This window comes from Anomalospiza imberbis, chromosome 20 (assembly GCF_031753505.1).
Source record: "Anomalospiza imberbis isolate Cuckoo-Finch-1a 21T00152 chromosome 20, ASM3175350v1, whole genome shotgun sequence".
Taxonomy (NCBI): Eukaryota; Metazoa; Chordata; class Aves; order Passeriformes; family Viduidae; genus Anomalospiza; species Anomalospiza imberbis.
In genome coordinates this window covers 9,140,038-9,163,073 of record NC_089700.1, presented here as the reverse complement: position 1 = coordinate 9,163,073, position 23,036 = coordinate 9,140,038, and the positions used below count along the sequence as shown (strand labels likewise).

The 23,036-nt window shown below is 42.8% G+C and overlaps 1 protein-coding gene across 6 annotated transcripts in view; it reads left to right on the top strand.

The window, feature by feature from the left end:
* BCAS3 (BCAS3 microtubule associated cell migration factor) overlaps positions 1 to 23,036 on the top strand; it is a 300,455-nt gene that overhangs the window by 191,672 nt on the left and 85,747 nt on the right. The gene's annotated exons all lie outside the window — the stretch shown is intronic.

Below are 23,036 nucleotides of genomic sequence, written 5' to 3'. Positions count from 1 at the left end.
GTCAGCATCAGCCTCCCCTAAACGTGATTAACGTTATCCATCTCCTGGTGCATTTCTTTCCAATCCACTCCAGTGCCTGATTTAATTTTCCTTTTATGTAAACTCCCAAGATTTAGCTTCATCAGAATGATTGCAGGGATTCCCTGCTCACGGCTGGCTGCTCCCTGATCCCTCTGGGGCTTTCCTACCACCCCCTCCAGTCTGCTGCTGTGGGGGCAAAACTGCAGGGCATGGAAGAGCTGGGGTGGAAGAGTGGCTCAGAGAGGAAATCCAGTTGGAATCCTGCTTGGGAAAGTGAGCAGCAGGTTGGATCTGCTGGGGAGGAGAGGAGCAAGCCCTGGGACTCAGGTCAGGATCTCTGCTGGGATCCTGGGGGAGGTTTGTGCCTGTTTTCCTGAGCATCCTGTGGATTTGGTGATCAGTAGATACTCTTCTTCTTTTTATTTTTATTAATTAAAGATACGGTTTGAAATAATTTTAAACAGATTTTGTAAAAACTTCAGTGCCCTTATTCTGAATTACCCATTTTGCCTGTGCCCAGAAATGTATCCTGTGCTACACAAGCTTTTAGTTGTTTTTAGCTTTTCTAACAAATTCAAAACCCAGCCACAATTGTTTTCAAACTTTAGGAGGTTAATATTGTATAGACCATTTTAACCGCCATTTTAAACGTGTTTTAGCACCAGAAAATGGGAGGGAAAAAAAAAAAAAAAGGACTTCTGGCTTTTTCCACAATATTAGATCTATCATATCAGAGTCCTTTATTGAATATTTTATTGACCGTCTGCTTGCCCTGTGCTAACCTGCCTGACATCCAAAGTTCCTCCCTCTCTGGAGAGGCCACGTCAGTTCCCATTAAGCAGCTGAGCGTGAATTTTCCCTTCTTATTTCCTGTGGATAAACTCCATCCCAGCAGGAGGAACCTGGGCCCTGCTGCATCCCAGGGACAGCCAGAGCCAGCAGCAGCTCGGGGTGGATTTAAGGTGGCCTTGGCAGGGGTGGGCTCCACACTCCCTTTGGGGCTTGCATCAGCATTTTGTATAATTTTGCCTTACACAAATGTAAAGGTATTGAAGAGGAAAATTTCTTCCCCTGGCAAGTTAATTACTTGGCTTCTCATAGAAGCAAAGCTTGAAGCAAAAGGGAAGAGGAAAATGCATCTTCTGCTTAAATTAGGCAGCCTGGCCAGGAACGGGGGGTAGCATGTCCTGAGCTGTTGCAGTTTTAATTGCCTCAGTTAATTTTCCAGTTTTTTTAATGCTATTAATATTTTATTTTACTTTCTGCACACCTTCCTTTTTTAAATTACATAATATCTAAATTCTATGTTTTCTGTTTTCCTGGAAAACCAGAAAAAGGTTGTGTCACTGTAGGGTTTTAGGCCATGCAAACCCTTTGCTTGCACAGTGTGCTCTGGCTGGGCATCCTTGAGAGCTCTGTGCTGAGCCTGCTGCCCTCTCAATTACGTGCCCGTGGTTTTTTGCTGTGCTGTGTGACATTTACTAAACAGTTTTAATATGAAATAGGTATAAATCTTTCATAATTCCTCAGCTGACATGGTTGAAATAATGGACAATGTCATTATGTGCCTTCCTCCGTATGCAACAATTGTTTGACAGACATTGTGGCGTCTCTGAGCAAAGCATCCAGGGCAAGGGAAAAGAACATTTTCCTCCAAGCCATAAAATATTTTAGGCCACCTTTCATAGCATATTATTTAATTTTTTTTTTAAGCAGAATCTCGAAATATTTAGAAAATCTGTTTTCCTTCAAGGAATAAGAATTCGCACAGGAATTTACAACAGGACACCTCTACCTGAGTGTCACTGTTCCTGAAAAGCTCTCAGAGAAAAAAAGCAAATTGGGAAGAGCAAATTGTTAGATTGTGTTACTAAGGGTATTTTCACTGTGGTGGAGTTGGAGGGGTGAACAAAGCTGGTTCAGATTCTATCCTGGGACTGCAGTGTTTGGCAGCAATGTGGGTGTAACTCAAAATGCAACAAGAAATGAAGGAAATTTAATTTTTTTATTGTGATTATGGAGGTCTGTGGGGAAGGGTGCTGTTCTTGGGACATGTAAGGCAGCTTTGGGTTTTTAGTGCCTTTCTTTTCCAAACTTGGTGTCAGATGTTGTAACTTAATTTATTTTCCCATTAGCTTTTGCTAATGATACTAAAACTTCCTTTAAAAGCTTTCCTAATTAATGATCTTCTTGCTCCCAAACAAAAACTATATTGTCTTTGAGAAGTGCCTGAGTATTTTAAAAACAACAGGCTGTTGGTAGGTTTTATTGCCTCATGAATTTAGGGTCAACACACCTATTATTTGCCAGAGTTAATTTGTGCTGGGTTATTGACTGTCGGCTTGTTGGGGATATCTGACTCTTGTAAAAGTTACACTCATCTCAAATGGTTGTAATTTTATTCTTGGTGCTCTGGTGCCACAATATTTAGCTAATAAAAGGAGGGGAACAGTTGTACAAAGGCAGGTATTTAACTTCAGGCTCGTGAGAGCGAGGGAGTGAGGTTGCCATTACTCTTTGTATTCCTTCTCTCTAACACTGAATGGTTTTAATTTTCTTTTAGATAAAGAAAAGGCAAAAGACAACTTTGTTAAAATCATAAGACATGTAAAAAAGCACAAGATACTTAGTTTTCAGATTTGTAGGTTTTTAATCAGACTTTTCAGGTGGCTCTGTCTGAGCTCAGGGCTTGTCCAAGAGGAAGCCTGGCCACTTGCAAAGGGCTCAGTGGCACTAAAATAACCAACTCCCCGCCAAAAAATGGGAGAGCTTAATTTGATGTGTAACTCGTGTGTCAAGGTGAAAATATCCCCCTTGGACACACCAAACTGGAAGCACAGCAGATAGCAAAGCTGGCAGTTGGTTTAAAAATCCCCTAAGAAACCATTCCTTTTGTGTTTACAATTCAGGATTACGTGGGGGAGGTGTTCCTTGTGGTTTTCCAAGTGTCTGCCTCCATCCCAAAGCTGAGCCATATGTCCTTGTGGGGTGAAAAACAGAGTTTTCTGTAACCCAGCCTTCAAATGCACAGTGGCAAGCCCAAAGTCTCTGCTGTGCCTTGCTCTCCAAACTCCAGTCGATAAAAAGTTCCTCAGCAGAATCCAAATTAGCACCAGGAAGTCATGACCTGTAAAGTGGGAGTTGGAAAATAGCCATTTATTCTGCAGGGTGTACTGAGAAATCACATGTTCCTGTGTAGGAAATTCAGGAGTGCTGAGCTTGATCCTGTTATCCCAGTTTATTTTCCCAATTCCTTTTTTTTTTTCTTTTTTTTTTTTTTTTTTAATTGCCCAAATATGTTATTATTCCTTTGCTTCATTCTGGGCTGACAGAAACAACTCAGAAATATTCCTGAGCACTCTGGATCTCTGCAGATGCAGGGTGCACCTGACAGGAGCTGGTTTTGAGACCCCTGGCACAGTCACTTCCTATTAAAAAGTGGAGAGTTATTCTGACCCCTAACCCCAGCACTGCTGAGCAGGTGACAGTCTGATCCTTTGCTGGATTTCCAGCAGGCTCTGGCTTTTGGCTCTCTGCAGTGGATATTTATTGCATGAAAAGGGGGAATTATCTGAGACTGGTTTAAGTGGAGTCTGGGAGTTTCCCTGCCTGCCACAGCCACCCTGAGGAAGCACCTAAGGAACTAAAGCATCTCTGCTTATCCTACTTCCACCTGAGGTGCGCACGATCTCTGCTATGGTTGCTTTATAAATAACCACCCCAGTCCTTCCTGAATCATTTTTGCTAGTTTACAGTGTGTGTATAACTTTTAAAACTGGAAAACCAAAAGCTGGCTCTTTGTTTTCTCACGAAATTGTAGCCAGAGCAGTGAATTCATAGCTAAGCTCTTACTCAGTGGCTACTGTATTATAAATAACTCTTCACCTTGGCCCTGTTTCTCCAGCCATTACTCACTGTGAGTAGCCCTTACGAGCACAGAGTGGCAGAGAAGTAGATGATCCTGCTGTCATTACTCACAGTTTTAGCACCCTGGCACATCACCAGGTCTGTTTTCAATCAAGGAGGTTTCCTCAAGTTTTCCTACCTGGTAAAACTACACTTGCAAAAATTATGCCAAGGAATTAGTACTGAAGATAAATCAAAAATTAAAGCAGGGAAAAGTGGGGAGAAACTCTAGCCTGGGGTATTAGGAAGGGTGTATGCCTAAAAGTGGTGCTGTGTTTTTTCCTTGGGCACTGTCAGGAGTGTGGAGCTGAGGAGCAGCTCGGGAGCACTGATGGGAGAGGCATCACCTCACCCCTCCTGCCTTCCCCTCACCATCACTCTGCTTTGCTTTCAAAGTGTAAATTAACTTAAAGGTTCAAAGCTTTTGGGAAAGATTCCAGACCAGAGGTCATCTTTCCTGGATGGTTTATTGGCTGGCCTGTGTTTGCCCACATCTCTAATGTTTACCAGCTGAGGGAGTTTATGAAATTTTGATGCAGGAATTAGGTTGTTGCTCATCTTGTACCTCCTTGCTCATATTATTGACAGTCCCACTGAACTGCTTGAGGCAGATCGTATCTCAGTGATCACTGTGCTATTTCAGCTCTCCACTGCTGACAACATCAGAAGTGTTTTAACAGGGTTTTAATGGGCAGCCTCTGCAGCTCCTTGGAGGGTTGCAAATAGCTGCTGTGAAAAACCTTTTCTGCCGCTCTGAGCTGACGTGCCCTCCTTTCCTTTCCTTTCCTTTCCTTTCCTTTCCTTTCCTTTCCTTTCCTTTCCTTTCCTTTCCTTTCCTTTCCTTTCCTTTCCTTTCCTTTCCTTTCCTTTCCTTTCCTTTCCTTTCCTTTCCTTTCCTTTCCTTTTCCTTTTCCTTTTCCTTTTCCTTTTCCTTTTCCTTTTCCTTTTCCTTTTCCTTTTCCTTTTCCTTTTCCTTTTCCTTTTCCTTTTCCTTTCCCTTCCCTTCCCTTCCCTTCCCTTCCCTTCCCTTCCCTTCCCTTCCCTTCCCTTCCCTTCCCCATGCAACTGCTGCCTGCCTCTGTGGCTGCAGCACTGGTGACAAGTCCTCCTGACGTGGCAGGAGGTGATGTGCAGCACTGGTGACAAGTCCTCCTGACGTGGGCCAGGCACTGTGCAAGCCCCTGCATCTTTCAGGGAGCTGTGAAGAGGAACAACAGAGCTGTGAAACCTCTGGGCAGGGAGGGAACCCCAAGTGCCTCCCCAAACCCCCTCCTCTGCAGCTCCTCCGACCAGCAGCACACCAATGCACAGCACACAGCTTCCCCCTCTTGTTTTGGTGCTCACATCATGTTTTCCGTGATACCCCAGAGCAAGACTTAACGATTCTGAAGCAAACAACTTTTAATTTTCAGCAGAAAACAGAATAGGATGGAATAAATCCCCCCTTTGCTCAGGACAAAGCCTTGATTTGATGGCAGCAGTTTCTAGCTCAGTGGTTGCCTTGCTCTGCTTGTTACCAGAAATGAGGCTTGGAGAACAGCTTTCTTTGCACTATGGAAAAGCTTTCTCCTCCCTATTTTGCTTAATATAACTATAATGTGCCCTTTATCACACTTCAACTTGAGTAATCCCAGTTTGGAAATAGTGCAGAAATACCCATGGGAAAAAGCACGAGAAACGTACATTATAAAAAGCACACAGGCCAAGCTCAAAAGATCCACTGACATGTAAATTTAATTAAAAAATTACAGGTTTTCAATGAGGGCTTGTGTCTTCAATTTACCAGTTTCCATGACTTCTCCAGCAAAAGTGTTTCTTTTTTGCATTCTTGGTGGAAAACACGCTGAGGGCTATTACAGTCTCCAAGAAGAGTCTCTATTCTGTGTCACAGGGAAAAAATAAAATTACCCAAAATATGTACACTTGAAATAAGTAAGAAAAATATCCACTTTCCTGTTTTGTTTTATTTCTATCCTCTAACAAAAGTTAAAATTTCCAGTAACCAGCAGTGCATGAAGAAGCATGTCCTAACTGTGTGAATAAGCTAACTTTGGATTGCATGTGCAAATTTTAGGGTGTTTTTGTTCTTTCCATGAAAGATGCATGATGTTGGATAAAATAGTGGTGAGTGGGTGAGCACAAGAAGAGCTGATGGACAAAGGTGGAGGCTCATGATATAAAATGTCACTATTCAAACAGGATTCTAGCTTAAAGAAGGGAATCCCAGAGTTTTATTATTGAACATTTTTAATTTCTTCACCAGCTGCATGTTAAAGGGAAGAAATCCCAGCAAGAGAACCCCACCTTCCTTGGTGCGATGTCCCAGGATCAAGGGGTGTCCAAAACCCAGAGATTCTCCTCAATGTCGACATCCTCTGAGGGAAAACAAAACTTGAATCTCTTGGCTGCTAAAACTTAAAAGGAAAATCCAAAGGTCTTTGGAACTCAGCAGGATTAAATGCTTTTCTTAACTCTATTCTTCCATCCACTTCTCTCTAGCAAAGCCCTGTGCAGGCTGAACCTCTCAAATATCAGGGTATATAAAAGCTACTTCTGCTTAATACCCATTATTTCAGTTTTTAATGCAGTAAAGGCAGTGGCTTTTGTGGTGCTTTCTTAAGTCCAAAGCAGCTGCTCAAAGGACCAAATCTTTAGGTTAAGAGAGAGGAAAAAACCCCTTGTCTCTGGAATTTCAGCCCCTCAGTAAAGAAATGGAGGAGATGTTCAGAGCAGAGCTGTGACTTTCACACTTTCTGCCTCCAAGCTTGCGGGTTCTGCTGCAAGTTGCAGCACTGAAAACCACTGTGGGTTTTGTTTCTCTAACTTAATTAATAAAAACAATTCATCAGTAGCTGATGCCTTTCAGAGTGGTTTTTCCCTGAGTCAGCTCACTGTGGAAGAGGTTCATTATAAATTACAATGAGCAAAACAAAAAGAAATAGGCAGAGTAAAGCTTCTGACGTGGTGGGCTTCTCTTAACCGAGTTTATTTGAGGAAACTTGTAGCCCAAATGCTGCATTCTCACTTATATACATTGTTCCATGACTAAAATGAAAAAAAAATTTGAAATGAGCAAGACCTGAAGGGACTCGGGGAAGGAGAGGAGCCAGTGCTGCTTTAAACTTATTTTTATGCAGATTGTTTGTCACCTGTGCTGGTTCAGTGGCTGCTTTGAAGTTAGTCTGGCATTAGTGTTGTGCCTTAGGCAAGGTTGTTTGCTGCCTCTCTGTCTGTGTTATTTCACTTGCTTTTATGTTCACTTCTATCTCCTAGATTTGCTCTGCCAATTTGGATGTAATTGTATGAAATTTGGCTTTTGGTTTTATCCTGTAGCTTTTGCTCACACCAGCCTGCAGAAAGACACTTGGTGAATGGAAGGCATTGCTTTGGCCTGGTCATTCCTGAATTTCCCATAAACAAAAATGTAATATTTCTAATCTTGTTTCTTAACACGTTCTAAACATGATCAAAACCAATCAGAAGTCAGAGGGTCAGAGACACATTCATTCAGAAGGGGGAGTCTGACGTAATTATGCCGCTCATGGTGGGACTCCATCATCCTAGAGGTCCTTCCCAACCTAAATGATCCCCTGGCTCATCTGGCTGCACAAAGTGGTTCCAGAAGATGTGTGAGGATCTGCCTGTCCTGTGGGTTTGGTCTGTGCAGGATCAATACAGAGACTTAAGGGATGAATTCATCACTGCAGCTGTTTCTTGAACATCATGGAACAGAAACCAGCCTGCAGTCGCACAGGTTATGTCACTGCTTGAATCCTCCCTGTCTCCTTTCCTTTTTTCCCAAATACGTTTTTATCCCACCTATGTGGGGACAGGCAAGGTGCTGCATAGCCAAAGGGCACTTCCTTACTTCAGGGTTAAAAAGTTCCCTTAAAAATAGACCCTGTGTGTGACTCTGGGTTCAGTCACCCAAAATAATGGCTAAAATTTCCTTATGTTGCCTGTGCTTCTTGAGCACGTGGAGAAAATGTAAACTGCAAATAAAAAAAAAAAAAAAAAAAAGAGGGAAAATAAAATGTCTCTTGTGCTCCCCTGAGGTTCCCAGGTCCAGAGCATTGCACTCATCACCCCAGGTGCCCAGGCCAAGACCACAGTGACAGACCGAGACTCTGGGTCATGCTTTGTAACATCCGTTTGTATTTATGGCCAGATTCTGAAGGGTATTAAATGTATAAAATATGTATCTTTAAGTGATGTATTTGAATCTCCAAGTCACTCCACTGTTAAGTGTTTTCATGACGATGTGCTTAGGTAGGAACAAATTGAGCTTGTAGGGAAGTTTAAGGAAGATAAAATTTTGGATGCCTCAAGGTTCTTCAGATGGATTTAGCAGCAGGAGGAGGCAGGGCTGGAGTGGGGCTTTCCTTGCCAGTTGTTTTGTCTGCAGCGTGGGCCAGGCAGGTGTAAAAGAGAGATGTCAGTGAGCAGCTGATGGCTTTGGCAGAGGTGAGGGTGTCCCTGCTTGTGGCTGTGACCACCCCAAACCTCTGCCATGGCTCTGGGTTCTCCAGTGCCAGAGATGAGGCAGCTCATCCTGCAGACATTTCCAGTCACATGCTGCAGAGCGTTTTAGGCAAATTGTGTTTAAGCAGCTGTTGGGTGAAAACTATCAAAGCTCAGTTTTGTTCCTGGAGCTCTCGGAATATTCCTCGTGGGTTCCCGGGCCTGAAAGCAGTCATGTGTGGCAAAGCCACACTGCCAGGCTCTTGTGCTCTGGAATTTAGAGGGAAATGAGGATCCTGTCCCTTCATTTACTTCCACTGCTGCCTCTTCCTTTATTTCCATGCGCTGAGGTCTCGCAGTCCAGTCTCGTGGAACTGGGCAGCTCCTTTCTAAAATGCAATATTTACCCTGTGCCACTTCTGAGCCTGCGTCCTCAGCGACAGAATTGATTCAGTTGGTGCTGCTGCACTTTTAATGTTCCCTTTTATGTTCATGTTTGTTCCAACAGAGTGACCACTAGCACAGACGACTTGAACTTGTATCACCCGCAAACTGACAACGCTGGAGCCACCAGTTTGTCATTATCCCTCCTAGTGTATCTGATTTAATTTTGCAACACTGGATTAATTCTTAAAATTGCAGTGCTTTTTGCTCGTTAATGGTCAGTAAATGATTCGGGGTGGGGGGGGAGGGTTGGTGGGGGAATGGAATTCATCAGTTTTGCAGTCATTTTAATTCTTCTCGTTTTAAGTTGTTCTATAAATATGTCTTTATGGATGTAGTTTTACTAGCTTAAAAACATCTAATTGAAAACAGTTGCTTAAATCTCTTTGGATCAAGGAGGCAGTAATAAGCAAAGAGAGTATCTTATCCCTGCAATCCAGAAACGCTTAGTGACTGGTATACTCAGTGCATGTGTAATCAGCTTCTTGTTTCATCTAAAAACCTTAGCTCTTTTGGTGTGATTTAGTACTTCCCCAGCAGCATGGTTTCCCTTGTCTGTAAGATTATCAACGAGTGAAACAAAATATATAAACCAAAAATGGCCTAAGAGACAGAAGTGTTTTAAGAACTCTCTGGTTCATTCGTGCCCTCTCGTCGTGGGGCTGGTGCGTTGCAGCACATCCCGGCCTTGATTTGAGTCTTGTAAATTAACATTTTGTTGTACATTATGTAATGTTATTCTTATCACTTAACCTTTGCATCAGGCAGGACTGATCTCTGCTGTTTTGTAATGCCCCCCAGCAGATGAAGCCTCTCTTAGAGGAGATCAGCCTGGGCATTTACCTACTGACGCTGCTCGGGAGTCCCAGGGATAAGAGCTCGGATGTACCTCTGCTTCCTGAATTCTGTGGGACTGGCTTTGGCAAAGGGGGCTATTGCTGTGACTTGGGTTTGGGACCTTGTGCACTGTTTGTTTCATGTCAGAAATTAATGTGGATCCTTTCTGGCTGATGAGATGTAATGACTGCAGATCCCCGTGCACGGAGGGGGGATACTTGGATGATGTGAATGCTCTAAATTATGTTGTTAATATATTTAAACAAAAATTACTGATGACCACTCTGGCTGCTGGCCTGTTTTTTCAAGGCTCCTACCTGCGTCCCTCTGGTTTGAAACGTGGTCCCATTTTCCAGAGGGATCCTCAGAAAGTGCCCCAGCAAACCTCGGAAGTCTGTAAATGATCTGTGGCTCGTTTCCAAGCGGGGAAGCCAGGGAAAGAAAGCTAGTCTGTGCTGGGGGAGAGGGAAGGAGAAACCACAAGTGTTTCTTCATGCAAGTTGGAAGTAAAACAGGTTAAATTACATGAGATGTAGTGATCTTTTTTTTTAAACATCTGTGGTATTCATCGGAATTGGACTGTCTACGTGGTTCATTGTAATGTCTCATTAGGAGTCGCAATTAATGGAGGTGGTAATTTCATAAATTGCAAGCCCACATTTAATAAGAGTTTGTGTATCTTATTCCTTTAACAGGCAAACTGAGCCATGGACTTTACTCAGAAAGTTGTGTCACTTTCCTTTTTTAATTTATTTTCTTTTGAAACGTCAAATAATTTCACACAGATTTATCAATCTGAAGGATTCAAGATCAGCAGTGTGGCAGCACCACAGGACTAAGAAGCACACACTTGTGCAGCATCTGATTCTTTGTCCAGGGTTAAAACTCAGAGTTCAACCCCTGAAAATTCTTTTTCCAAGTCTTTGTGATAAGCAAGCAGCACTTCACACAAGGCCTTTGTTGGAAATCACCCGTGGTTTGGGGCTTTAAGAAATGCCTAAGTGTGTTCTGCCCATCTAAAAGCCATCCATTACAAAAAATAATCAGACATCCTTTTTTTTTTCTTGTACATTTGTGTCATTCTGCGAATCAGAAGCATTTTGTGTGCTGAGGGCAATGTGCTTTGCTTTTGGAATTCCTGAGTTTCACTAAAACCCTGGGGCATAGTTTGTTCAGGAGACCTGAGGTGACCTGTAAATGGGAGCTGCTGTGTCCCTTTGCTGCTTAGCAAGATCATTTTAAAGAGAAAGTGAAATGCAGTGTCCAGATATAATGTGATAACATCATAATCAGAAGAGAAAAGCAGTATTTTTTTTATTAGGTGACCCATTGAAAGCACATTCCTCTAAGATGGACAGCTTCCTCATTTTTGAATGACAAATCTCAGATGGAGAAAAAAATTGGTGACTTTCCTGAGCCCAGAAATCCTTCTGCAAGCAGGACTGGGGCTGAAGAGTTCCCGTGGAGGTTTGGATTCTGTGTTGCTGCTTTGGATGCTGAGATCTCTGCAGGCAGGGAAAGGTGCAGGAGAAAGGAATATCTGGTTTGGTTATAGGATAATGTGCTGTCCTGTTTGGGAACCAGCCTTTCCATTTTTCTGGACATAAAACCTTAGTTTTTCCCTGACATGTCAGTGACTGTCTATAAACACACTGACAATCTAAAAAATAATGAGGAGGGACCTGCTGATTGTCCTCATTTCCCATGGAAAGCAGGAAATGTCATGTTTGAGCTCCTGAGCTGCTGTCCTGCATTTAATTCACCTTAAAATTAATTAAGAATCTTTATTGCCGTTGTCTTGGAGTTGGATTCGTTTCTAAACTCTAAATATTCGAGCTTCCCTCAGGGAAAGGGTGAATCTCTGTCTCCCTGTGGATGGGGTGTGGTGAGAACCCTCTGCATCCCAAAATTCTGCCCATCCAGGGCAGCACGTCCCATTCGAAGGAGCAAAACAGATTTCTCTCGCAGCAGTTGGGAACTTGGTGGGGTTTGCTTCCCTCTGACAGCGATTCCAGATGGAAAGGAGCAACTGCCTGTTCCTGTATGGGGCCATTTCCAATCGCCTCCACTGGGGCTGGGGCTGGGGAGGGGGATTGGCCACTCTGTTTTCATAGCCTGAGCACAGATGTTATTTCACTGCACTATCTGGAAGCTTCTCCTCCTCCCCCAGTCCTGCCGTAGGTGCTTGTCTTTTGAACCAAGAGGAATTCCACTGGAAGTGTTAGAAAGTTCAGTTCCACTTCCAGGGTTTTTTAATGATTCCTCCCTTTTCTTGCACGGTGGGTTAGGAACGTGTTAAAGCCGGTGGTAAAGTAATTTATGAAGGGCAGCTGGAGTTCAAAAGGTTCAAATATACAAGTTCAGTTCCAGCATCGTTTGGATCTTCACACCTCAGTGTCCCAACAGAGAAACTGGATACGGAGTTTTTACAGGTTTTACTGTAAAAACTGAGCCCTCCAGAACTTTTAGTAACTAATGGATTTTGCAGGAGTGGTTTGACTACCCTGGCTGTCCATTAGCTGGTTTGCTTTGATGTCTTTGCTGGAAACCTAAATGGCTTTTACTTGCACTTTTCCTTTTTTTTACCAGTTCTGTTTGCAGGAGATGTCTTTTGTATCACAGTAGCCGGTAGGGAAAAAAGTGATGTACTCAAAAATTGGAGGAGCATTTAATCACAGACTATCCTAACTAGAATTTAAACTGTGTGTTCTCAAGAAAGTTTCCATCTGCAGCTCACCAATCCCCAGATGACTACATGCAGTTTAATCTTCTGATTCTTGAATTCATTCTTTTCTGGGTGGCTTTGGTGGTGTTAAAATTGAATCGTCAGGAGCTACATTGTATTGAATCTCTATTTCTCTCTTTTCCTTGCTTGTCCTCCTTTATTAATGGCACTGGGGTTTGAAATACCCTGAAAAGTTTGAGTTTTCTAATATGGGAATAATTGACAAAAATATTTCTCTACCTCATGAGTAGTTTAAGAAAGTTTCCTCTTGTATTTATTGAGCTGCCAGACACTTGGCATCATTAATTTCATGTAATATGCTGTTGCTATTATAGGTGCACACCTTTATGGGCAACTCTTAAAAATATCTTGCTGATTTAAAAGAATTTTTCATCATTATGTTCTTCATGTGCCCATTACACTGGGTTTGTCTATTTCCCATCACCAGTCAGAATTCACTTTGTACACTAATATTAAGAGCAAACTTACTCTGTGTCGCAAAATCATACAGAATAGGGAAAAAATGTAGAAAAATACTGATTTTCAGCGGTATATGACAATTTTGGACATTTTACACATGGAAAAACTGGAGCAGAAGAATGATCAAACCACTTCCATTTGGAGGAGGGGGCTTGGGATGGGCTGGGGGTGTTCCTCCCTGTCAGACAAATACTCAGGAGGAAGGAGGTGTTGGAGCTGCTGTGGTTCCCCACACAAGGGTTTTATTCTGTGGTGGAAAATCTAATCTTTCCGAGACCATTTCTCTGGGGTCTAAGTCTGAAGTCTGCTTTATATTGGGAGATTGGCATGAAATCCACAGCACTTAAGAGGATAAAGGCCTTTGTCTCCAAAATGTACTTTTTTTTTTTTGGAACTGTAAAGGCAGTGGAACAAGAAATGGTTTTAAGTATATAATGTTAAGATTCAACCTTGTAATCCTTTCTCAAGTAAAAATATGTTATAGATCAATTTTATCAATTCCTGTATTTTTTCCATGTGTTTGAGAGCATTCACATAAAAAAAAAAAAAAAAGGAACCTTCCACATTTAACTAAAAATTGAAGAACTAAAAAAGTTAACTACACCTATAAAGACCTACTGTCACTAACCAGAGTGGCATCTTCTGGTTCCTCCAGGTACCATTTGATTTCTGGGAGAAGCATGGGAGACATTAAAAGTAAATTCAATAAAATATCATTTCTCTTATTGCCTTTCTTATTTGCGTGGTCACTTTAAAGGACCCCAAAGCCTGTTTGTACATGAGGACATTGGGCAGTTCCTCAGCTTCAAGGTGAAATAAATAATATTTTGAGAGCTGTTGTGCTGTAAATAACCTGCAGTGTTCAGAGCCTTCCTCTGCTTCCTTGAAATATTCCAGGAATAGAAGAAATAGAAGAAATCATGGGAAGAAAACAGGGCAGGCTGAGAAGGGAAGAGCTGAGGGTGGAGAAGGTGGGAGGAGATGGCTCGCTCTGGATGTGTGTGTTCAGCTCTCAGCCTGCAGGCAAAGGGGACCGAAGGGACGAAATCAGAGAAGGAGTTTGAAAGGAATAAAAGTAAAATACTTATCCAGTAAGTACATTAGGAATGATCTCAGATAAATAGATGGAAAGAAGAGCAAACCCCTGACTAACGCCAGTTCTTGTGGCACCACTGACTTAAATCAGTTTACACGAGCTCAGGGTCGGGGCAGACTGGCTCAGATAAATTTTTTTAATCTGAAATTCCAACTTTCTTGCTTAGTATACTTAAGTTTTATGTTTTCAACTTCATAGATTAATGTGCAACAAAAACAGAATTGCCACAGGTGCTCACATGGAAAGAAAAGTGGTAGAATAGGTCAGCTGTCTGATGAGCTTTGATGACAAAGTGGAAGAGCGTGGGGTTGGATGAGATATTGGGAAGGAATTCTTGGCCCTGGCACAGGGTGCCCAGGGAAGTTGTGGCTGCCCCTGGATCCCTGGAAGTGTCCAAGGCCAGGCTGGACAGGGCTTGGAGCAGCCTGGGACAGTGGAAGGTGTCCCTGCCCATGGCATTGGATGAGCTTAAAGGTCCCTTCCAACCCAAATTATTCTGGGATTCTCCATTCCTGTTTTTCCAAAAAGCCACTCTCATGGCTTCCCAAGAAGAACCACAGCCTGTGACATTTTACAAATGAATTTTGTAACCAAATTCCTCACACACGCACACACGAGTATTTCTTCTGTTTGCACTCAGCTCTGGGGAAGGCAGCACCAGCTTTGTGCCTGGCCCTTGTGCTTTGTGCAGCTCAGGTCCTTGACCAAGAAACAGAATTCAGAATTTTCTCTTCTTAAATGCCTCATTTTGACAGTTGGTTTGCTGGCCACTGTTTCACTTCCATTCAGATGTCAAATTTAGAGCAAAGCATGGGCAGTGTGGGATGCATTTTTGGTCAGGGAGCAGCAAAGGGCTTTGACCATCTCTTTTCCAGCACTTTAAAGGCACCTCCTGGAGTCAGGCTGGAGTGCTTTTAAAGTGAGCCAGCATCACTTGGATGTGGCTGAGGTGCAGCAATTTGGGAATTGCTCCCAGCTGGTGGAGGAATGATTTCCAAGCAAGCTGGGTGGCTCTTTAACCACTCTTCCCAGTAGAAATAAGCTAAAATATATTGAAATTGTTGCTTTGACAAATAATCTAACGAGCCACTCAACTTGCTTTATGTATTGAATGTAGTTGCTTGACAGTTATTATTATTTTCTAATGATATTAAGTTATAAATTATTAACAAGTGTTTAATTTCAGTCCAAACAGACCCAACAAAAGGGATTTGTGCAGTTATGAATTGCAGCAAAATACAAAATTGTTGAGCTTTTAGTAAACGCAAACTTGGAGACCCTGGTTATTTCTCCCTCTTTCAACAGCCAGTCATGAAACTTTCTTGCCCTTTTCACCTTTAAACTTCATTTGAACTTGGAAAGAAGACTTGTGAATTGTGGAGGGGGGAGGAAAAAAAAAAAAAAAAGAAAAGAAAAAGGGTGGGGGCTGGGGGGAGAGAAGCTCTGATTCTGTGTTACCGTAACAGTAATTCTGGCAAAATAATCCTCCTCTTGTGCACGAGTGTCTGCTACTGCTGCAGGGTAATCAGCTCACATGACATGCCTGGAGGCTAATGCTGGCCTGGGCTTTCTTTCTTTGGTTCTATTTCTTTTTTTTTTGAAAGTCCATATTTAAACAAAGGCTGATTATCCAAACAAGAATTTGGACTGCATCAGCTGGACCAGTTAAATTATAGTTAGTAAAACTTGGCACCTCCAGAGCTTGGAATGTTGCAATTACAGCTGGATCCTCGTTTGGTAGGAGCCGTACAAAGTAATAAAAGTGGAGATTTTTATCTTTATAGGACAGAGCTTAACTCTTTGTACACAGAGGACCAAGTGCCAAATATTACAGTTAGTGCTCAGACACAAAATTGCTGGCCGGGAAATGGGATGAACAGTTGTGTCCATGCTCGTGTGTCCATGCCAGCACAAGGGTGGATGCTGTGGCACTTGGAGTGATGTTCATGATCCAGGATTCCTCTGAGATAAGGAACAGGAATACCAGCAGCAACTTGTCGTTCAACTCCCTTGTCTTCCTGTTGTCTCTTTGACAGCGCTGCTGTGGTTTTATTTGAATTTCTCTCTTTCTTGTGTGTGTTTCCTGTTGCTGTGAAAGAGGTTTGTGTCCTTGAAGGATCTGGGCAGTCCCTGGAATTGCTGTGACTTTCATCCCTCTGGAAAACTGTCTTCAATAATGGCTTGAAATCCTTGTGGAGCTGCTCCAGGGTGGGCAGGAGGCAGGGGGTGAGAGGCAGAAGTTGGGTTTTATTTTAGCAAACTGCTGTTGACCATTCCAGACTTGTTTTCCCTCCTTTCCTACGGGGAGGGCTTGGCTTTGATTTGTCACTTGCAAAGCTGAACTTTGGCTTTCTGGTTGTGTAATAAATAGCTCTGGTTGCCAGTCAGAAAATGAAAGTTCTTCTCCTAAAATTAAACCAAGAGCCCTTATCATTAGCCTAGAACAAATCAATGCCTTTGCATTAATTCCTGTGGAGTGGGGCCAGTTGACAGCTTTCCCTGGTGGAGCTCTGTGCATGGGCTCATCTCAGCGTCTTTTTTAAGAAAGTGTTTGTTGTTTGCATTTTCTGAAAACCTTAGTGAAGAATAAGGATGGAAATTCAAGCAGTGAGGACTGTCCAGAATGTTTGCAAGAGCCCACCTGCTAGATAATGTTTACCTGGAGTTTTATCTTTGGTCTTTGCACAGAATAAAAGTTCCCATTTATTAAAGTGTGGAGAAGTTAATTTCCTTTCTCGTGGCAGTTTTACCATGTCCCAGTGTACTTTTGTCAGTGATAAATAATCTGGATAACGTGATTGCTGCAGCCATGATGCCATGGGAGCTGGGAGAGCAGGGAGCAGGGTTTCTCTGAATGGAAGGACATGGCTTTTCTTGCCTTGAATACCGAGAAGTTAAAGATTTTTCATCAAGATAAACGTGCAGATCCATAAGGTACAGCTCGCTCGGGGAGGAATGATACCAACTGGAAGTAAGAAAGACCTAAGGAAAAATAGCTGGTTAATGTTTGCTCTTTAATTACTGTTTTAATGGAGTGACTTTACAACGTGACCTTCCCCATGGTGGATGCTTTAGAAGGGGAGATTTGGGCACCGTGGGCTCCAGGAGCTCTTGGCTTTGGATCCAACACTCAGCATTTTCCATGCTCATGGCTCAGCGGAGAACTTCTCCCCCAGGAACCAGGACACTGGGCAACTTTGGGCCATTTCCCATAAAACTCCTGACTTTATGCAGGGAACCATGGGGCCTGCAGGAGGAGGAATCCAAACCTGCAGTCTGAGGGCGAATATTTGGACTTTTTTGAGCTTTCCTGCTGTGTGCCTGGGAGGCCATCAAGAGTTTCTTTCCCGGTTTTGGGGAGGAATTCGGTTCTTGTTCTGTGTTCCCAGTCCTTTGCTCTCGGCTCAGTTCTCAGCCGCAGCTGAGGAGCAGCAGGGATGCCCCCATGAGTCTTTTCCATGACAATATTTCATATCAAGCACCAGCATTTGCTTGCTGGCTAGAAGAAATCCTCTGCTTATTCCATCTGTTCTCCTTGCTTGTTGTCTGTGTTGAGCAGACTCATCTTAAGCCACAGTGAGATGGCTGAAGTGCTTTGCTGGCTGAAGGAAGCCAGGTTTCCAACCTGGATCCAAGTGTATGCCTGTGTATCCATCAAGGAAATACCCTTGCCTTTAAACAGAAAAGGAATCCACAGGATTGGGATTGATCAGAAGGTGCTGACAGAGGGAATCTCAGATTTTAGACTCTCTTCAGACAGTTGGAATATACTTCCAGCTGCCAAGGAGGAATCAACAGGAATGATCCATGGATAAATGTAAGCAACAAGCTCTACGTGCAGGACCCAGGTTCAGGCCAGCAGCTTTGCTCTTCAAATATTTCCTGCAATGCTAATTAAGAAACAATCCTGGGTTTTAGGTAGCCAGTATTGTATTCAGAAATTATTCCCAGTTTTGATTTTTCTCATCTGTGGCCTTAATTCATCTCCTCTTTCTCCCTCCTCCTCTCTTTGGTAGATTTATTCCTGGACCAGCAGGGAGGCAAGGAGAGGAAGCACGGCAGGACTTGGGTGCCATTCCAGAGCTCTCTTGGAATTACAGTTCTCACCCTTTCTATTTCGTGGACTTACTGTGAATTAATATCCACTTTAACCTTAAACCAGTTCAGATTAAATCACAGAGGAAAAAAGAAGAAAGTTAATGGTGAAGGAGTCAAAGTGAGAAGGGTCCTCAGTAAAATTTCACCAGGCAGTCAGAGCTGTGCTCGGGAAAGAAAATGTATTTCTGATCATGTGTGAGTTGTATTCAAAATGCTCACTGTGTTAGGAAACAGAAAGAGAAGATTTTGAACTGTTTTCTCACTGAAATTGTTGCTACAGGAGCCACTCTTGATGCTCCAGATGCATTATAACAAGCAAAATTAATTTGAACTTACTTATTCTTAATTAATATTAGATGTAAAATATTTTCTGTGCAGGTACAAAAAACAGTTCAAAATTTACATTTTTGTCTGTGTCTTGGTTTCTCAGGACTGGTGGAACACACAAAAATATTTGTAGCCTTCTGAGGGTAGCAGGGATGCAGATGGTTTGGGAGTTGTTTAAATCAGATTTCTCAGTAAAGTCAGAGTTTTAGGTGAATGGAACAGCAGCCAAATTTGTTGCTTCTTGTGGGTTGATTGTTTGTTGTTTAAAGCTTAATTAAAGTAACTTTTTGGTTTAAAAGGAGGAGGAAAACTCAAATTAAATGTAGATATCTGTGATAACTCTGTGGTGCAGCTTTTTTCTCACAAATTGTGCTTGGAATGGGGTTTAGAGGGATGGCCATAGCCGAAAATAATAATAAGGAAATTCTATTTATGCCACAAGTTAAGAATTCCCATCACCAGCAAATCCTAATTTACTACTCCATCTGATTTCTGATGGGAAAAATCTAATTGCTTTTGTACTGGAAATAAAGTTGATTGAACTCTGAGTTTTTCCAGTGCCTCCAAAGGTTATTTCCCAAGCAGTGTTCTTTTACAAACTGCACTGGTTTTTAATTTATCTGCTTTTTTCAGCAGATGAACATTCACTATTATTATATGTAGGGGAAGGGAGACTCTTAATTCTGATCTCTGTTAATGCATTGGTAGGTGGGACATTATTTGACTTCCAGAACTTCACATGAAATCTCCTTTTAGAGATGTGATGGCAGAAACTCCCTGGAGATAAAGCTGTGTGATGTAGGGAGCAGCTAAATATAATTTTTGTGGGTTTCTTGGTTTCATATCAAGCTCTGCAATTTCATTCTAGAAGGAAACACTTGAGGACTCCTGCTGCCTATAGGAACTGTTCAATCAGTATTAACAGGCAACTTGTCAGGAGCATAATCCTTGGAAATACTTACTCTGGAGGTCCCTGGGCTTTAAATAGCAAATGTCAGTCATGAAAAACAGAGATTTATTTGTGTTTTTTAATTTTGTTAAGAATTATAGAATTTCTATTTAGTTTAGGAAGCTAAAAAGAAAAAAAAATTGGTTTTGCCTTTTGTTTTCATAGAATCAGAAACAGTTTACTCACATTTATTCCTTGTAGTAATTTCTGTTGATGTCATAATTTCAGGTGACCTGAGTAGTACCTGCTGGTGAGAGGAGAACTGATCACAGGCCAGCAGCTTTATCACTCACCACAGTCTGCCCTGACAAACTATTTAACATGATCAGTAAAACCCAGCTTTACTTGTGAGATATCCAACTCTCTCTGGTTTTGGCAAATCCCAAACTATTTGGAGCCTTGTGCTGCTGCAGGAAAGTTTTGCTTTGTAGCAAGCCCAGGAGAAAGGCTCAAAGCAAGGGTGGTGGTATCCCTCAAACTGGGATCAAACCTTCCAAACCTCAAAGATTTCTACCAAAAGCTGCACTTGAAAGCTTAGGTGGGTTTTCCTTCTCACAGAACTTGCTTTCCCATCACTCTGGCAAATTCCATTGAGTCCTTTCCCGCAGCAGGAATGGATCTGCCCTTGGAAAGGATTGCCATGAGGAATGCTGCTGGATTTTGTAGGCATCAGCAGTGGGAAGCAGCACATTGCTGAAAATGAGTCAAAACTGCCCAAATGGCTTTGGTTGGGTTTGCTTTACATGTGGAGGAATTACTTAATTGGCAGAATTACGTAACTGGAGAAACCAGTTGTTTTTGTAATTATGGGGATGTTTGTGTCTGCCAAGAGACTTCCAATGCAGCAGGTTTAAACTGATCCAATTAGTAACAAAATTGGGGTAATTAACCTATCTGTTAATGAAATGTGTGCACGCACGCTGCCCTCAGTCCCTGCTCTGGGGTTGGGTTCCTGTCATTACCCTGCTACAGAAAGCAGATTTAGCTCCTAATCTATATTTAAAGCATTTAGAGCCATAGAATAATTTGAATTGGAAAATACCTCCAAGATCATGGAGTTCAAGCATTCCCCAGCACTGCCAAGGCCAGCACTAACCCACGTCCCCAAGTGCCACATTCACCAGGTATTTCCTCCAGGGGTGGGGACTCCACCACTGCCATGGGCAGCTGTGCCAAGGCTGGACAACCCTTAGAGTGAAGGAATTTTCCCAAATATCCAACCTACTCCTCTCCTGGTGCAACTTGAGGCCATTTCCTCTCATCCCATTGCTTGTTACCTGGGGGGTGAACCCCACCTTGCTCCAAACCTCCTTACACTGAGCTGGAGAGTGAAAAGGTCCCCCCCGAGCATCCTTTTCTCCAGGCTGAACCCCAAGCTCCCTCAGCCTCTCCTGGTGCTCCAGCCCCTTCCCCAGCTCCATTCCCCTCTGGGACGAGCCTCTCAGTGCCAGGTGATGGGCTGGAATCTCCTCTTGAGGAGAACTTTGCTGATTCCTGGGGCTTCTCGTGGCTCTGCACCCCTCGGCCTGAGGTCGTGTGCAGTTGCATTTTCGGAGGGGTGATCCTCCAGGGAGGGATGGTTCCCATCCCAGAGCCCAAAGATTAACTGGCACATGGAACCAATCAGCTGTTTTTGATAACAGGGACTGTGATAAACACTGGACAGGGTTCCCCATAGTGTGGCTTGTTCAGTGCTCAGGGAATAATCCAGGCAGAGTCGCCCAAGGCTGGGCTCGGTGCAGAACTCACAGAAGGCTCCTCCAAGACAAGGAGCTCTCTGGATAAACTCCTGTGTGCAGCACTATGGAAAATTTTACTCAGCAGTGGCCTTCCCTTGAAGTTGATTAATACAAGATTTCAGTGTTCCCAGTCCATTAATCTTCACAAGCACATCTGCATACTGAAAAATGTTTTTAAAAACAACATTAAAAAAAATTACAGGCGCTGATAATTTTGAAGATAAAAAGAACTTAAAAGAGTGACAATAAACTGCAGTTCACTTGCATGATGTGTATCCCAACCCACCATGAGAGAGGGGCTTTGTCAATTCAAATATTTTAATTGAATAAGAGGAAAACATTGAAAAGTGGTTGTTCTCCAGGCACTGGATGCAGTTCCCACTGTGAAATATTCTGACCTGTGTTGTATCAAGTAATAGCATCTTGCAAGTCAAAAAGGTATTAGAGAAGTGTTAGAGACATCACAGGAGGAGTTGGAGGTGAAGTTTGGGCTGTTGAGAAAGTTAATTACCCTGAAAAGAAACTAATAGTGGAGGTGTGTAAGAGCCAAGTGCCAGGAGAGCAGGATTTGGGATTTAGGAGTGCACAGCTAAAGCTGGATAGCTGAGCCTGTTTTTCTAGCACATTTGTTGGTACAAACAGGGTAACAGTGATGTCCAGATGCCTGATATTTCCTGAAATGGGGGATTTTAAGGGTTCCCTTCACCTTCTGGAACTGCAGCTTAATGAACAACAAACCCCACAGTTAGTTTTATGACCCTGGATTTCTATTTTTTTTACTGAGTACTCCTCTAGTAAAGAGATACCTGGAAAGCCTGCCAGGTAACTTTGTGATCCCTTTCCCATTTATCCCAGAAGTACTGAAAGCCCTTATTGTACAAGGCACTGTCTGCTTCGAGGGGAGACAGCAAAACAAAACCTCCTGAACTCTGCTCAGCACTTCCAGGGGGGAATTGCTTTGGGAGGAGTTTGGGGTTTACAGCTCAGGCAGGATCTTACCATGAACCAGCCTTCATTTGATGGGCTGGGACACTGCCAGGCACCTTCTGCCAGCTCTGGGGACAGCTGTGACATCTCCAGGGCTGAATTCCTGCATCTCCTCCCAAGCCAAGCTCTTCCAGCAAGGCACAAGAGCAAACCAAGCATGAAAGAGCTCAAAGTCTGGAAAATTCAGTTTAGCCCCTCTTTAGTTCAGATTTTTACTGAAAGTAACTGGATCCTAAGTTCATTTAAAGAACTAATTTTCTAGATCCGAGTGTTTTATAGCGAGGGGATGTTGTAAAGAAGTTGTTTATAATGGAGTTTATCTTAGGCATGGAACTTTTTGCCAGCCTAGTATCAGGAATGGTCTGGAAAAGCCTTCCAGTGGTGGTAGCTTAAGGAAGGGGACCGGGGTGGGGGAGAAAACCTAATAAAAATAGCTGAGATCATTCAACAGTTATCAAGAAACAGATACTGCAATTTTATAACAGAGAGCACTAAAAGTATATGCACTCTTAAAAGGCAATTAAAATGTATACTCCAAAACTATAAAACATTTTCTTTTCATCTGGAACATTGAGGGCAGATTACAACACATTAATAACGTTTTGTTTACAGTTCAGTTTCTGATGGCTTCCAAATGCAGTCTGTGTAGATTAACCAGAAGGAGTCCAGTTCTCTTTTAAGAGAGCTTGTAAAGGAAAGCAATGTGGTAAGATTGTTATGAAAAGCTGGTGTATTTAGGAAATAGCACTTAGCAGGGTCTCTCTGAATGGCTGCCAGGTCAGGAAGCTGAAGTGCAAGGCTTGGCCCTCGTTCAGGCCCCCCAGTCCCGGCTCCTTGACCACACAGTACGTCAGGAGCAGGAGCCCCACCACGCCCCCGCCCTTGGCACCAGCATTTTCACATAACCCAGGGCTCCAGGGGGAGGGAGGCAGCTTATTAAAATAGAAATGGATAAATAAAACAGGC